The sequence below is a fragment of the Rattus norvegicus genome, chromosome 5 (assembly GCF_036323735.1).
Source record: "Rattus norvegicus strain BN/NHsdMcwi chromosome 5, GRCr8, whole genome shotgun sequence".
Classification (NCBI taxonomy): domain Eukaryota; kingdom Metazoa; phylum Chordata; class Mammalia; order Rodentia; family Muridae; genus Rattus; species Rattus norvegicus.
In genome coordinates, this window is record NC_086023.1 from 90,696,770 (window position 1) to 90,714,783 (window position 18,014).

Genomic DNA, 18,014 nt, shown 5'->3' on the forward strand with positions numbered 1-18,014 from the left:
GAGAGTTAATTTGATTAGCTGCCTATTGTCTGTGTCTGAAAATATTTGTTTCAAATATTTTGTGTATATTTCTAAATGTTTATAATGGAATGAAAATTCTTCATACAATTGATTCTTCATGGGTTGAAAATAGAGTAAAATACTATTTGAGTGATTTTAAATGACTTCAATAACAAAATGAAATTATTTTAAAACAAGATAATGTAGTCCTTAAATGTTTAAACATTTTCAAATCAAATGTTAATGTAAATTGTAAAAAATAAGATTCTTTAGCTAAGTCAAAAAGAACAATACAAGTTCATAATTTGTTCTTTCCTCTTATATTTATTTATGTTCTAGAGGAGAAATGCATTCTCTTTTAATGAAAATTATTTGAACTGAAATGAATTCATCTACGGAAATTTTTCTTTGCATAATTGAGAAGGACCTGTTCTCATAGAATTCAGGACTTTTTTTCAAACACCAGGGCTTTTAATTCATACAGTGACATTTACAATGTTGATGTCATGGGAGTGGTGGATTGGTCACTAATTACTGGAGGCCTAGGGGTAAGGGTGGCATGGGACAGGAACCAGTTGAATAATATGAACCAAATTCACTAATATAAACAAGGACTTTCTCATCTTCTATGTTCTAGAAATATGACTATGTTTCAAACTCCATTATATATTTCAAAATTCTGAAATAGAAGATTCTCAACAAGTAGAAATAACAAAAACTTTGAGTCCATAGAAATCCAAATTACTCTGATTTGATGATTTCATGTAGTATGCATGTTTAAATTATTACACTGTACCCTATAGTTGTATGCATCATCACATACAAATTTAAGACAAAAGTAAAACTAGTGACTTATAAATACAAAAATTATTTACCCAGTAAAGAGAAAGAGAATAGAGAAAACTCAAACATAAAAAAGTACACCTAGAGAAATGATATAAGAAGAAAAAAATTACAACAAAATAATGAGAGGGAAAGAGAGAAAAAATATATATGTATAGTATCTATTGTATATGTGTATGTTTATACATGTATATATGTATATACATGTATATGTGTACATTTATGTGTATATGATTTATGATGTGTATATATGATATATCTTTATGACTATATATATATATATATATACATACACACACACACACACACACACACACATGGGGAAGACAGAATATTCTAAAGACAGTCATTTCTAGTTGCACTCATATAGAGTCCAAATAATTTTTAGCTAAAGGATTTTTTTAAAAGAAGGTGAAGCTCCCAGTTTCATTTCACCCCATGTATTTAATGATTTGATGTACAGGTATGTGCACTGGAGACAAAGCAAGAGCATAATTAAGATCTCTCCATCATCATTGTCTCACAGTTAGAATTCAGGATTTATTATTCACATAGAATTCTGGAATCTTCAGTGAGAAATAGTTTATGAACATCCTGTTTTCCCCTAGTGATCCTGTTTAAAATCTCATCAGCAACTTTTAAAACAGTTCTGCATTTTTGGTTCATGTCTATGAATATTTTTCCTGAATGTATGTATATACACCTCATCCCTACTATACAATGAAGCTAAAAGGGGGCATCATGATCAGGCATTACAAATAGTTGTGAGCTGACACGTGAGTTCTATGATCAGAACTCTGATTCTCTGCAAGGTCAATAAGAGCACTAAACCAGTGAGTCATCTCTCCAACCCCTCATTAGCAAGGCTTTTTATCATCTGAGGGATTTACTGAGTCCTTGAATTGCCCTTATTTTCATAGTAGGTGAGTTGTTATTGGAGGTCTATTTCTTTTTTTAAACCTTTTATTGATTCTTTGTGAGTTTCACATTATGTATCACCCAAGTCCCACTAATCTTCCGATCTGCTCATGTAGCCTTTCATCCTTGCAACCTCCTTCCCAAAATAAAACAGACACAAGTGAACAACAAGAAAACACCTCATCTTGGAGGCTTACTATGTCACCATATGTAGAACAGTATATCCCTCTGTCCACATAACTTCACTTACAAATGTTCATTGGAATGAGTCACTGATCTGGATCAAGATCTTTAGTTTCTGTAACACCTTCAATATTTATCCTGACCAGAACTCCTGCAAGTATCCCATTATTTCTCCATGTCATAAGGATCCTGAAGCTTTGGAAAAGCAGGATAAGGAGGTTTATTTCTTACTGAGTCTGCCTCTGTACTTAGCATTTGACTCAGGAAGCAAGTATGGAATTTCAGCAGGACAATGAAGTATGTCACAAACTTGTCTTTCCAATTTATCAAAACTTTATGAAATAATCCCCTTATGTCATTTTCTATTATTAGGTATTGTAAGTTTAATTCTGTAATACTGGCTCTTTTAAACTTAAGAATATTTTAATAAAATATTTTAGCATAATTAACATATTCTCCAGACAGAAAATTTACTATTGTGTTTAGTCACCTTCATCATTCTACTTGACAATCTGTGCTATAGCACAGAAACAAATGTCACTTTGATGATTGATTTAGTGATTTTAAACAGAGCCCCATGAGAGTCCAACTGGATAGAGAGCCTCTGGAGAGGAATAGAACAGACAGGGTAGATAATTGGAAACTGATAGCCCACCCAAGATGTTGCAGTCTGATATTAAATACCAGTGTGAAGTTGTAATAGTAATAGCCCCCATATTGTGGCAAGAGGGAAGACAGATGTAAAATGGGGAAGAAACTAAGAATAGACTGGAGTGGGCATAGGTCAAGTAAGTACAGTTCAAACTCATTTAAGTTATTTGAAGCTAACATCTGATGACTATTGACCAATTTGAAATGGTAGCTTATGCAGCCCAGGCTGACTTCAAACTTATTATGTATCAAACCACACTGATGTGTACAATGAAAACACAATGCAACTTTTGGACAATCTCACCAAACAGTACCCAAACATAGAATTCCTACAACCTAAAACAAAACAGTGGTAGCACATAATATTGTATTACAAAGTTTAAACATCAGTTACTCCATACACATACAAATAAGCTTTTCAACACATGAGATACAGAACATAATAGAAAAGACAAACATCTATCATATAAAAATCTTGAATATGACACCCGCGGATCCCGGCCCGTAGCAGCTCTCTGCTCCCAGACCCGGTGAGAGAGAGACCCAACCGCCTGGTCAGGTGGGCACTCCTGAGGCTGCAGAGCAGAAGAGACCACCAACACTGCTCACCCCTGCCCACATCCCTGGCCCAAGAGGAAACTGTATAAGGCCTCTGGGCTCCCGTGGGGGAGGGCCCAGGAGCGGCAGGACCCCTGCCAGAGACACCGCCGGAACCTGAAAGAAACAGACCGGATAAACAGTTCTCTGCACCCAAATCCCGTGGGAGGGAGAGCTAAACCTTCAGAGAGGCAGACAAGCCTGGGAAACCAGAAGAGACTGCTCCCTGCACACACATCTCGGACGCCAGAGGAAAAAGCCAAAGACCATCTGGAACCCTGGTGCACTGAAGCTCCCGGAAGGGGCGGCACAGGTCTTCCTGGTTGCTGCCGCTGCAGAGAGCCCCTGGGCAGCACCCCTCGAGCGAACCTGAGCCTCGGGACCACAGGTAAGACCAAATTTTCTGCTGCAAGAAAGCTGCCTGGTGAACTCAAGACACAGGCCCACAGGAACAGCTGAAGACCTGTAGAGAGGAAAAACTACACGCCCGAAAGCAGAACACTCTGTCCCCATAACTGACTGAAAGAGAGGAAAAGAGGTCTACAGCACTCCTGACACACAGACTTATAGGACAGTCTAGCCACTGTCAGAAATAGCAGAACAAAGTAACACTAGAGATAATCTGATGGCGAGAGGCAAGCGCAGGAACCCAAGCAACAGAAACCAAGACTACATGCCATCATCGGAGCCCAATTCTCCCACCAAAACAAACATGGAATATCCAAACACACCAGAAAAGCAAGATCTAGTTTCAAAATCATATTTGATCATGATGCTGGAGGACTTCAAGAAAGACATGAACACACTTAGGGAAACACAGGAAAACATTAATAAACAAGTAAAAGCCTACAGAGAGGAATCGCAAAAATCCCTGAAAGAATTCCAGGAAACACAATCAAACAGTTGAAGGAATTAAAAATGGAAATAGAAGCAATCAAGAAAGAACACATGGAAACAACCCTGGATATAGAAAACCAAAAGAAGAGACAAGGAGCTGTAGATACAAGCTTCACCAACAGAATACAAGAGATGGAAGAGAGAATCTCAGGAGCAGAAGATTTGATAGAAATCATTGACTCAACTGTCAAAGATAATGTAAAGCAGAAAAAGCTACTGGTCCAAAACATAAAGGAAATCCAGGACTCAATGAGAAGATCAAACCTAAGGATAATAGGTATAGAAGAGAGTGAAGACTCCCAGCTCAAAGGACCAGTAAATATCTTCAACAAAATCATAGAAGAAAACTTCCCTAACCTAAAAAAAGAGATACCCATAGACATACAAGAAGCCTACAGAACTCCAAATAGATTGGACCAGAAAAGAAACACCTCCCGTCACATAATTGTCAAAACACCAAACGCACAAAATAAAGAAAGAATATTAAAAGCAGTAAGGGAAAAAGGTCAAGTAACATATAAAGGGAGACCTATCAGAATCACACCAGACTTCTCGCCAGAAACTATGAAGGCCAGAAGATCCTGGACTGATGTCATACAGACCCTAAGAGAACACAAATGCCAGCCCAGGTTACTGTATCCAGCAAAACTCTCAATTAACATTGATGGAGAAACCAAGATATTCCATGACAAAAACAAATTTACACAATATCTTTCTACAAATCCAGCACTACAAAGGATAATAAATGGTAAAGCCCAACATAAGGAGGCAAGCTATACCCTAGAAGAAGCAAGAAACTAATCGTCTTGGCAACAAAACAAAGAGAATGAAAGCACACAAACATAACCTCACATCCAAATATGAATATAACGGGAAGCAATAATCACTATTCCTTAATATCTCTCAATATCAATGGCCTCAACTCCCCAATAAAAAGACATAGATTAACAAACTGGATACGCAACGAGGACCCTGCATTCTGCTGCCTACAGGAAACACACCTCAGAGACAAAGACAGACACTACCTCAGAGTGAAAGACTGGAAAACAACTTTCCAAGCAAATGGTCAGAAGAAGCAAGCTGGAGTAGCCATTCTAATATCAAATAAAATCAATTTCCAACTAAAAGTCATCAAAAAAGATAAGGAAGGACACTTCATATGCATCAAAGGAAAAATCAACCAAGATGAACTCTCAATCCTAAATATCTATGCCCCAAATACAAGGGCAACTACATAGGTAAAAGAAACCTTACTAAAGCTCAAAACACACATTGCACCTCACACAATAATAGTGGGAGATTTCAACACCCCAATCTCATCAATGGACAGATCATGGAAACAGAAATTAAACAGTGATGTCGACAGACTAAGAGAAGTCATGAGCCAAATGGACTTAACGGATATTTATAGAACATTCTATCCTAAAGCAAAAGGATATACCTTCTTCTCAGCTCCTCATGGTACTTTCTCCAAAATTGACCATATAATTGGTCAAAAAACGGGCCTCAACAGGTACAGAAAGATAGAAATAATCCCATGCGTGCTATCGGACCACCACGGCCTAAAACTGGTCTTCAATAACAATAAGGGAAGAATGCCCACATATACGTGGAAATTGAACAATGCTCTACTCAATGATAACCTGGTCAAGGAAGAAATAAAGAAAGAAATTAAAAACTTTTTAGAGTTTAATGAAAATGAAGATACAACATACTCAAACTTATGGGACACAATGAAAGCTGTGCTAAGAGGAAAACTCATAGCACTGAGTGCCTGCAGAAAGAAACAGGAAAGAGCATATGTCAGCAGCTTGACAGCACACCTAAAAGCTCTAGAACAAAAAGAAGCAAATACACCCAGGAGGAGTAGAAGGCAGGAAATAATCAAACTCAGAGCTGAAATCAACCAAGTAGAAACAAAAAGGACCATAGAAAGAATCAACAGAACCAAAAGTTGGTTCTTTGAGAAAATCAACAAGATAGATAAACTCTTAGCCAGACTAACGAGAGGACACAGAGAGTGGGTCCAAATTAACAAAATCAGAAATGAAAAGGGAGACATAACTACAGATTCGGAGGAAATTCAAAAAATCATCAGATCTTACTACAAAAACCTATATTCAACAAAATTTGAAAATCTTCAGGAAATGGACAATTTCCTAGACAGATACCAGGTATCGAAGTTAAATCAGGAACAGATAAACCAGTTAAACAACCCCATAACTCCTAAGGAAGTAGAAGCAGTCATTAAAGGTCTCCCAACCAAAAAGAGCCCAGGTCCAGACGGGTTTAGTGCAGAATTCTATCAAACCTTCATAGAAGACTTCATACCAATATTATCCAAACTATTCCACAAAATTGAAATAGATGGAGCCCTACCGAATTCCTTCTACAAAGCCACGATTACTCTTATACCTAAACCACACAAAGACACAACAAAGAAAGAGAACTTCAGACCAATTTCCCTTATGAATATCGACGCAAAAATACTCAATAAAATTCTGGGAAACCGAATTCAAGAGCACATCAAAACAATCATCCACCATGATCAAGTAGGCTTCATCCCAGGCATGCAGGGATGGTTTAATATACGGAAAACCATCAACGTGATCCATTATATAAACAAACTGAAAGAACAGAACCACATGATCATTTCATTAGATGCTGAGAAAGCATTTGACAAAATTCAACACCCCTTCATGATAAAAGTCCTGGAAAGAATAGGAATTCAAGGCCCATACCTAAACATAGTAAAAGCCATATACAGCAAACCAGTTGCTAACATTAAACTAAATGAAGAGAAACTTGAAGCAATCCCACTAAAATCAGGGACTAGACAAGGCTGCCCACTCTCTCCCTACTTATTCAATATAGTTCTTGAAGTTCTAGCCAGACGAATCAGACAACAAAAGGAGATCAAAGGGATACAGATCGGAAAAGAAGAGGTCAAAATATCACTATTTGCAGATGACATGATAGTATATTGAAGTGATCCCAAAAGTTCCACCAGAGAACTACTAAAGCTGATAAACAACTTCAGCAAAGTGGCTGGGTATAAAATTAACTCAAATAAATCAGTTGCCTTCCTCTATACAAAAGAGAAACAAGCCGAGAAAGAAATTAGGGAAACGACACCCTTCATAATAGACCCAAATAATATAAAGTACCTCGGTGTGACTTTAACCAAGCAAGTAAAAGATCTGTACAATAAGAACTTCAAGACACTGAGGAAAGAAATTGAAGAAGACCTCAGAAGATGGAAAGATCTCCCATGCTCATGGATTGGCAGGATTAATATAGTAAAAATGGACATTTTACCAAAAGCAATCTACAGATTCAATGCAATCCCCATCAAAATACCAATCCAATTCTTCAAAGAGTTAGACAGAACAATTTGCAAATTCATCTGGAATAACAAAAAACCCAGGATAGCTAAAGCTATCCTCAACAATAAAAGGACTTCAGGGGGAATCACTATCCCTGAACTCAAGCAGTATTACAGAGCAATCGTGATAAAAACTGCATGGTATTGGTACAGAGACAGACAGATAGACCAATGGAATAGAATTGAAGACCCAGAAATGAACCCACACACCTATGGTCACTTGATTTTTGACAAAGGAGCCAAAACCATCCAATGGAAAAAAGATAGCATTTTCAGCAAATGGTGCTGGTTCAACTGGAGGGCAACATGTAGAAGAATGCAGATCGATCCATGCTTATCACCCTGTACAAAGCTTAAGTCCAAGTGGATCAAGGACCTCCACATCAAACCAGACACACTCAAACTAATAGAAGAAAAACTAGGGAAGCATCTGGAACACATGGGCAGTGGAAAAAATTTCCTGAACAAAACACCAATGGCTTATGCTCTAAGATCAAGAATCGACAAATGGGATCTCATAAAACTGCAAAGCTTCTGTAAGGCAAAGGACACTGTGGTTAGGACAAAACGGCAACCAACAGATTGGGAAAAGATCTTTACCAATCCTACAACAGATAGAGGCCTTATATCCAAAATATACAAAGAACTCAAGAAGTTAGACCGCAGGGAAACAAATAACCCTATTAAAAATGGGGTTCAGAGCTAAACAAGAATTCACAGCTGAGGAATGCCGAATGGCTGAGAAACACCTAAAGAAATGTTCAACATCTTTAGTCATAAAGGAAATGCAAATCAAAACAACCCTGAGATTTCACCTCACACCAGTGCGATTGGCTAAGATCAAAAACTCAGGTGACAGCAGATGCTGGCGAGGATGTGGAGAAAGAGGAACACTCCTCCATTGTTGGTGGGATTGCAGACTGGTAAAACCATTCTGGAAATCAGTCTGGAGGTTCCTCAGAAAATTGGACATTGAACTGCCTGAGGATCCAGCTATACCTCTCTTGGGCATATACCCAAAAGATGCCTCAACATATAAAAGAGACACGTGCTCCACTATGTTCATCGCAGCCTTATTTATAATAGCCAGAAAATGGAAAGAACCCAGATGCCCTTCAACAGAGGAATGGATACAGAAATTGTGGTACATCTACACAATGGAATATTACTCAGCTATCAAAAACAACGAGTTTATGAAATTCGTAGGCAAATGGTTGGAACTGGAAAATATCATCCTGAGTGAGCTAACCCAATCACAGAAAGACATACATGGTATGCACTCATTGATAAGTGGCTATTAGCCCAAATGCTTGAATTACCCTAGATCCCTAGAACAAACGAAACTCAAGACGGATGATCAAAATGTGAATGCTTCACTCCTTCTTTAAATGAGGAAAAAGAATACCCTTGGCAGGGAAGGGAGAGTCAAAGATTAAAACAGAGACTGAAGGAACACCCATTCAGAGCCTGCCCCACATGTGGCCCATACATATACAGCCACCCAATTAGACAAGATGGATGAAGCAAAGAAGTGCAGACCGACAGGAGCCGGATGTAGATCGCTCCTGAGAGACACAGCCAGAATACAGCAAATACAGAGGCGAATGCCAGCAGCAAACCACTGAACTGAGAATAGGTCCCCTATTGAAGGAATCAGAGAAAGAACTGGAAGAGCTTGAAGGGGCTCGAGACCCCAAAAATACAACAATGCCAAGCAACGAGAGCTTCCAGGGACTAAGCCACTACCTAAAGACTATACATGGACTGACCCTGGACTCTGACCCCATAGGTAGCAATGAATATCCTAGTAAGAGCACCAGTGGAAGGGGAAGCCCTGGGTCCTGCTAAGACTGAACCCCCAGTGAACTAGTCTATGGGGGGAGGGTGGCAATGGGGGGAGGGTTGGGAGGGGAACACCCATAAGGAAGGGGAGGGGGAGGGGGATGTTTGCCCGGAAACCGGGAAAGGAAATAACACTCAAAATGTATATAAGAAATACTCAAGTTAATAAAAAAAATAAAATAAAAAAAATCTTGAATATACGTCCACAGTTCATCCAAAAGAAGGATAAACAAAGCTTCCCAGTGATAAAAGATGTGTTGCATATCTTAACTTGAAAATATATTTATTTGTATTGGTATGTGTGGGTGTACACGTGTGTCTATTTGCATGTGAGAACAGGAACATGCCAAGATACTCATGTAAGAATCAGAGGACACCTTGCAGGAACTGGTCCTTAATTACTTCTGAGTTCATAAGTTCTGAGGCTTAAAAGGAAGTTTCGAGGCTTTGAAGGCTGGAGTTTTTACTGGATGAACTGTCTCACAACTTTTTAAAAAGCACAGACTGAGAAAGGATAAAGAATAAAAAGAATAACTTCTATCAAAAAGTATTTTTTTCTTTTAGTTGCACATTAGGAAGCTTAATTGCACATGTTTGTAAAGAGTTTGTTTTATCACTTTAACCTCCTGAAATAAATAGAAAAAGGAATAGAAAGGAAAAAATAGTACTGAGGTCCCAATCTCAATCCCCTAGTGGATGATCTTCAGAAGAGAAAGGGTCTTTAAGGACATAATTGGTTAAAATAAGGTCCCAATCTAATGCAATGTCAAGAAGAGACACTTAAGTGGAGCATCCTGTGAACCTGGCAAAAGTGAAGAAAAGTACTCACTCAGTGGTTCTAGGAAGGATGCTAACCTGACTAACTTAGTCTGCTTTCTGTTGCTAGTAAAATACTGGCAAAAATTGGACATAGTACTGCCTGAGGACCCAGCAATACCACTCCTGGGCATAAAGCCAAAAGATGCTCCAACATATAACAAAGACACATGTTCCACTAGTTCACAGCAGCCTTATTTATAATAGCCAGAAGATAGAAAGAGCCTAGATGTCCTTCAACAGAGAAATGGATACAGAAAATATGGTACATTTACACAATGGAATACTACTCAGCTATTAAAAACAATGACTTCATGAAATTCTTAGGTAAATGGATGAAAGTAGAAAACATCATCCTGAGCGAGGTAACCCAATCACAAACACACATGGTATGCACTCACAGATAAGTGGATATTAGCCCAAAAGCTAGGAATACCCAAGATACAATTCGCAAACCACATGAAGTTCAAGAAGAAGGAAGGACAAAGTATGTATGCTTCAGATCTTCTTAGAAAGGGGAACAAAACTACTCACGGAGGAAATATGGAGACAAAGTGTGGAGCAGAGACTGAAGAAAGGGCCCTCGAGAGACTTCTTCACCTAGAGGATCCATCGTATATACCGATCCCAAACCCAAACACTATTGCAGATGCCAAGAAGTGCATAATGACAGGAGCCTGATATAGCTGTCTGCTGAGAGGCTCTGCCAGAGCCTGACAAATACAGAGGCAGATAGTCACATCCAACCATTGAACTGAGCAAGGGGACTCCAATGGAGGAGTTAGAGAAAGTAACTGAAGCAGTTTGCAACCCCATAAGAAGAACAAAAATAACAACCAATCAGATCCCTCCCAGAACTCCCAGGGACTAAACCACCACTTCAAGAGAACACAGGGATGGACCAATGGCTCTATGTACATATGTAGGAGAGGATGAGTTTGCCAGGTATCAATGAGAGGAGAGGTCCTTGGTCCTGTCAAGACTGGATATCCCAGTTTAGGGAAATGTTAGGGCGGGAGGTGGGAGGGAGGGGGTAGGTGGGTGAAGGAATACTCTCATAGAAGCAGGGGAAGGGGAACTGGGATAGCAAGTTTCTGGAGGGGAAATCGGGAAAGGGGATAACATTTAAAATATAAATTAAAAAATCCAATAAAAGAAAAGGTTTTAAAATAGAATAAACACATTATAAAGAAAAGTTTTACTTTGGTCCAAAGCCAAAAGGCTACAACTGGTGATGACATTCTTGGTACATAGTCCTGATGTGGTACAGGACATCACATAGAAATATAAGAATGATACCTGACTCATGTCCAAGCTGGCTTTTATTGGAGACCCATTCTACAGACATACCATTATCCCATAACCCATTCAGTTTATACATGAATGAATCCATTCATGAGACCAGAGCACTGATCTCTTTCACAGTCCTACTTGACCCCACTTCCTAATATTATTTAATGAGGATTAAATTTCAGCCTGTGTTTTAGAGAAAAGAGAGCACACTCAAATCATAGCAGTGGGGGGGGGGGGCTGGAGAGATGGCTCAGTGGTTAAGAGCACTGACTGCTCTTTCCAGAGGTCCTGAGTTCAATTCCCAGCAGCAACATGGTGGCTCACAACCATCTGTAAGGAGATCCGATGCCCTCTTCTGGTGTGTCTGAAGACAGCTACAGTGTACTTATATATAATAAATTAATAAATCTTTAAAAAAAATCATAGCAGTGGGGTAGACAGGATCTGACAGGGACCGGTACATTCTTCACTTTTGTTTCTAGTTGGTGTATCCAGTTCACATCATCAACTTGGGAGGTAGGGCAAGTGAAAACTCACCAGCATTTACAAGAAAAGAACTTTTATTGTTATGTCTCATTTCATAATTATGCAACACTGTCAGGCAGATATCATTCCCCATTGAAGAGGCGAAGGGGATATCCAGGACACAATTTATAACTACTCTAAGGCCATAAAGAGCCAAAGTAACTCAGCTGAAGCTCAGAATTGAATGTTCTCTTCTCCTTAGGAAAAGTGTTAGTTCTACCTTTAAAATAAAAATAAGAAAAATGAATCAATGTATGCCTTTTGCCTCTTACTATTGTCAGATATGATCATAGGTAAGGATTTTTAATATTTTACAATTTTAAGTCAGCATATAAGTAATAGGTTTCATTATAGTAATTTTACATTTATCACCATCCTTACTTTTCTTTCCCCCATCTTTTGGAGACTTTCTTCCCCATTAATGCTTCAATGTCACATATAACTGGTGACACAGCTGCACTCAGCTTATGGCCTTTTCAACTCCTCTCATGGTCCCCTTTCTAATTACATCATATATACATATGTACACACACACTCAAATCTAGATTTTGCATTTGAGAGAAAACATGTAATCCATTTTCTTTCTGAGTCTGATACATTTCATTAAATATGATGATCCCTAGTTATGCATTTTCCTACAATGGTGATAATTTCAATTTTCCTTGTGACCAAATAAAATTCTATTGTGTCTATGTAGGACATTTTATCTGATGATGGATATCTAGGCTTGATCCACTTCTTTTCTATTGTAAACAATAAACAAGGATGTGCAAATACATCTTCAATATACTTACTTAGAATACTATGGATGTGTACTGAGAAGTGAGAAGGCTGGATCATATAAAATTTTTTGATATCTCCATATCAATTTGCATAGTGACTGTACCAATATACAGACATGCAGACAATGTATAAGGTCTCCTCTTTTTCCATATTCTGCTAGCATTTGCCATTTGTGTGATGATAGCCATCTTACTGAGGTAAAACAGAATCTAAAAGCAACTTTAATTTGTATTTTTCTCATGGGTATGGCTATGGAAGTTTTTTCAAGTATTTATTAGTCATTTACATATTTTTGAAAAAGTGTTTTAGTTAATCAGTCCATTTATTAATTGGATAACTTCCTTTTCTGTTCAATTCTGGAACTTCCTTATATGCCTTGTATAATATTCTCCTACTATATATATATAAATAGCAAGATTTATCCCTTCACCCTAGGGTAATCTCTTCACCCTAGTTACTGTTTTCTTTGTGTTGCAGAACTTTTGAATCTTCATGTAATCTCATATGTCATTTTTTTTGTGATTTCCAATGGTGTTAGCATACTTCTCTGACAGTCCTTGTCTATGCTAATATTTCGATGTTATTTTCTGTGTTCCTTCAAGCTATTGAGAGTTAATGTTTAAATCCATTGTGAAGAGATGTGCAAAATAAGGAAGATGCATCTACTTTTGTCTTTCTCCATTTGAATATTGAGCTTTCTCAGCAATGTTTATTGAAAACTTTTTTTCAATGTATTTTTTCACAATATGTTGATTGGTTAATTCAGAACTTCACATCATAAACGTCAAGCACATACTCTTCCCTGTCTTCTCAGGTCTTCCCGACACCACTCTTCTGAACCCCCCACCCCAAATAAAAAGACCAGTTGAATTTGTATTGACTATACACTCACCGAAGCATGTTCAAACTCCCAGTGGCCAGCCCGTTAATGAAAAGTTAGTCTTTCCCCAACTGCACTCCCACCAGAAGCCATCAATTGTGAAGAACTACACTTCAGCATCTTTATCACATTTATTAACTTTTTATTGCTTCTTTGTGAATTTCACACCATACACCCCAATACCACTCATCTCCCCCTACCTAAGTACTTGCCTTTATAAACTCCCTGGCTAGCAGAGGTAAGAAAAATCTCATTATATCCCACAGTGTATACCTTTTTGTCCACATGTCTTTGCTTACAAATATTCCTTGCAATGGTTCATTGGTCTGGTACAAAGGCTTCTGGCTTCTGCTATCCAGTCAATACTGGAACTCACTAGGATTCCTGTCAGGTATCCTGTTGTTATTCTGTATCGTAGAGATCCTAAAGTTTTAGATCTGTTTTACCTGTCCCTTCAGCCACTCCAGCAGTTAACTGATATGGTAAATGTTGGGGTAAACCAATTCAAAGCCCTGGATCTGGGCCTAAGAGGTATCTGAACTGGTCAACCCACTGGTTCTCCCACTCTCGTACTTTTGGAGTAGTCTCTCATGCAACCAGGATTAGCTCTACTCTATTGCCCAGGCGAGATATGAGGTCTGCTCTTCTGAGTGTTGCAGCTGGTGACTGACATGGCCAGTTCCCCAATCTCATGACCCTAGATCCAGCTCCCTTACCTGCCATAAGTGAGGATGGACCCATGATGGGAGGAGGACATCTTCCCCTTGCCCTTGCCATACAGCAAACAAAAAACAGCTCTCCCACCTTCATACCTATGGGCCCAGGATGCCATCAGGGTAAGCTCTGCTGTGAGGTAAGGTCCAGGGCCTGCTCTCCCTTAAGTGCTGCAGCAGGTGAACAGCCTGCTTTCATGATGCAGGGCTAGGGTTTCCCTCCTGCTGCAGATGGCAAGGGATAAGTGGGTATCTCAACGTCATTCATGTAACTGGAAGGAGACAAGTGGCAGGCCCAGCACGCCTGCTTTCAGGGATAGCTCACCTAAAACTCCAGAAATGTGTAGCCTTCCTGAGTGCTTCAGCAGACTAGGAACAGAGTCAGCTCTCCTGCTTTCATGCCCACAGGGTCAGCTCTTCCCTAGTGGTCAGGCAACGGGCAGGGCCACTTCTGCATAGCCCTCAGATATCAATGTGTACTCAGGCAGGACATCTACCTGGCCTTTGGTGGTAAAGTCTTCTGCTACTGCAGGATCGCAGACCAAATGTGGCCCCTAGTGGCAGCACAGGCCAGGATCCCACGAAGGTCCCAGATGGTGTCACAGGCTGTTCCTCACTACCCTTGAATCTCTAGTTCTGCCTCTCTTTGTTGTCTGTGTCTTGTTTCTCTTTCTCTTCCATTTCTCTACCACTTGCTTCTCTTAGTGGTGCCCAGGGTCTTTGAGTATATGATGTCATCTCAGAAGTATTTTCAAGAGTGCTATGCCCCATTTGTGCATTATGGTACAAGAAAAGGGTTTTCTGGAGTATGACTGGCTTCCCAGTAGGTTTGAGTGGCACCCGACTGGTAGTCATCTCAGACGAGCTTTTTGTTCAGGCCCTATGGCACTGGTCTGGTGGCTTGCTTTTCACCTGGGGCAATCTGAGTGGCCCCATGGACTGACCATCTGTCTAGGGCTCAGTCTCACCTGGGCTCATGGTCCCAGGCTGGGTCGTTCTATTCTCCAGCTTGATCACATCCCGGGAAGCATGTCCAGACCTTCCTGGCACAAGAATACTGGTCATCTCAGACTTGCCTTTTTGTTGGTGGAGTGTTAACACTATTGATCATTCAGATGTTCACAAGTCAGAACACTTGAGTGTAGATGTAGCCTCTTTTTCTGCCACCTATTGACACTTGTGTAGCACAGCAACCACACCTGCCCCCACCGAGCCAGGGTCTGTCCTTATTACAATCTTTAAGAGTTTTCCTTGGCAGCTTTCTGTCTAGGCTTTCCCTTTATGTGAGTGTGGGGGTGGAAGTAGAGATTATCACATGAACCTTCTATGTTCCTCTTTCTCATCTGTAGGTCTACACTCATCAATACCATGGCAAAAGTAGCTTCCTTGATCTTTACAGTCAGCATCAGAAACAGAAATCATCAACTTACAACTTACACAGGGTTTCTGGAGACAGCACAGACCATAGACACCCACATGGTCTCCTGTACCAGCATGTGCACAGACCTCAGCATTGTCTCCAGTGACAGTACAGTCCACAGACATTAACACATACCCATCTGCAGTGGGACCATGACTCTAGATATGGCTCTCAGCCATAGCACAGACAAGAACATAACCATGGCTTCAAGTGGAGGCCCAGATCAAAGACATCTGTATGGCCTTCAGTGGTGTCTCTGGCTAGGGACATCAACATAGCTCGTGGTTGCTATAAAACCAGACATCTGCTTGCACCTTGAGTATTAACATGGCCTGGGGCAGCAGATCCCTGACACCAAAGTGGTCTCCAAGTGCCAAATAGGCCATAGAGGTCTTTCAAGGAGGGCAAGTCCAAAAAATGATCTGTTCTTTGTCTTGGACATCCTGTCATTGCTCAGAACTAGGAAGACATCAGCTGGGCAACATGTTCTGGGGACACATGTTCCCCTGCTCACCACAGACTTCTCTCACACCTATAACTGCTGTGGCTTCTCTATTTCTACCTCTATCCACCATTCACTGACTGCTTTATTTCTTTATTTTTTTTACCTCTCCTTTGTAAATCTAATCATCATAGTGGCACTAGACATTGAAGTGTGTCTCGCGCCCAATGTCTCGCCAGTAAGAACGACACGCAGCAACAGGATTCTTCTGTGAACAAGCCTTTACTGTACAGCTCTCTTGAACAGGGACAGGGGACCACGAGCGGCAAAGTCGCTCGCTTTATATACACAACAGTATGCTAATAATCTCTCAGGGATTGGTGGGGCACGGGTCACCCCAATATCACCCCACTACTTGTCCTCCAGGGATTGGCGGAGAATGAATCACCTCACTAGCATGGTACTGCCCCTCATTAGCATATTAACGGCCAACTGACACCAGGTGCAAAACCTGCGCATGCACAGTACCGTTGTTCACCACTGGAGAGCGCCCTACAGACGTGTAGCACTTATATGATGATGATGATGATGATGATGATGATGATGGTGGTGGTGGTGGTGGTGATGGTGGTTGTTATTATTATTATTATTATTATTATTATTATTATTATTATTATTATTGTTTTGCCCAGATAGCTTATATATTCATCCCAAATATTGGTCATTGGTCTGGTTCAAGGTCTCTGGTTTCTGAAGCACAATAAATAGTGGAGCATCGCTGAGACTCATTTAGAATATTCTGCTATTGCCAGAGTCATGCTTATACTGCAGCTCTGGCACCACAGAGCTGACTCCTTCATGTGCTTCAGAGGTTTATAGATGGGGTAGATATTGGATGGACCAACTGGGCCCATATCATAACTGAGTTGGACAGCCACGAGCCTCCAGCATGATACTGTAGGTCCTGCCTAGTTTCTTGCATTTTTAATACTTTAGCTGAAAATCAAAGGATCTATAACTGTGTGTGTTTATTTATGTCCCTTTATCCAATTACATTGGTTTGTTGTTCTTTGTACCAGTACAATGCTGCCTTTGTCACCTTGCTTTGTAAAATAAACTGAGACCAAGTGTGTTAGTCAGGGATCTCTAGAGAAACAGAACAGACAGGGTGAATAAATATATTGGCCTGGCTCTTCAACAATGGCTGACTACAGATGGAAAGGCCAAGAATATGATATTCAGCCCATGAGGCTAGATGTCTCAGCTAATCTTCACTATACATTGGAGTCCTGAAGAAGTAGGCTTTAATACTAGTGAATGAGTGCCTTGGCAGTAAGATAGATGAGCATGCCAGTGAAAGTGAGGGAAAGTAGGCAAAAAACAAAAATTCGTCTTCTCCATGTGTGTTTATGTGAGCTGTCACCAGAAAGTATGACCCAGATTTAGAATGAGTCTTCTCACCATAAATGATCCAGTCAAGAAAGACCCCTCATAAGTGTGCCCATCTGCTTGGTTTTAGTTGATTACAAATGTTGTTAAATTGATAAGCAAGATTACCACAGGTCCACAGATCATATCATACCTCCTGTGTCATGCTTAGTTTTCAAATGTAAACATTAGCCAGGTCCTGATCATGCCCAATATAACCATCCTGTATACAACCGAAAATCAAACTCTCCCATACACAAGCACAAATGCATTATATAACTTATTATATATGGTATATAGGTATGTCTCAAAATAAATATAATAACCATTGTTATTATTCCAACTGATGTTAAATATAACATGATAAAGACTTAGAGGAAAGAAAATACAAACATCTG

The 18,014-nt window shown here is 39.8% G+C and overlaps 1 non-coding gene across 1 annotated transcript; it reads right to left on the minus strand.

Annotated features, from left to right (window-relative positions):
• Positions 1-15,418: 15,418 nt before the first annotated feature.
• On the minus strand, positions 15,419-15,544 carry LOC120103336 (small nucleolar RNA SNORA17). The gene has a single exon (XR_005505400.1). It is a non-coding gene; the product is annotated as a small nucleolar RNA SNORA17 (small nucleolar RNA).
• Positions 15,545-18,014: the final 2,470 nt, after the last annotated feature.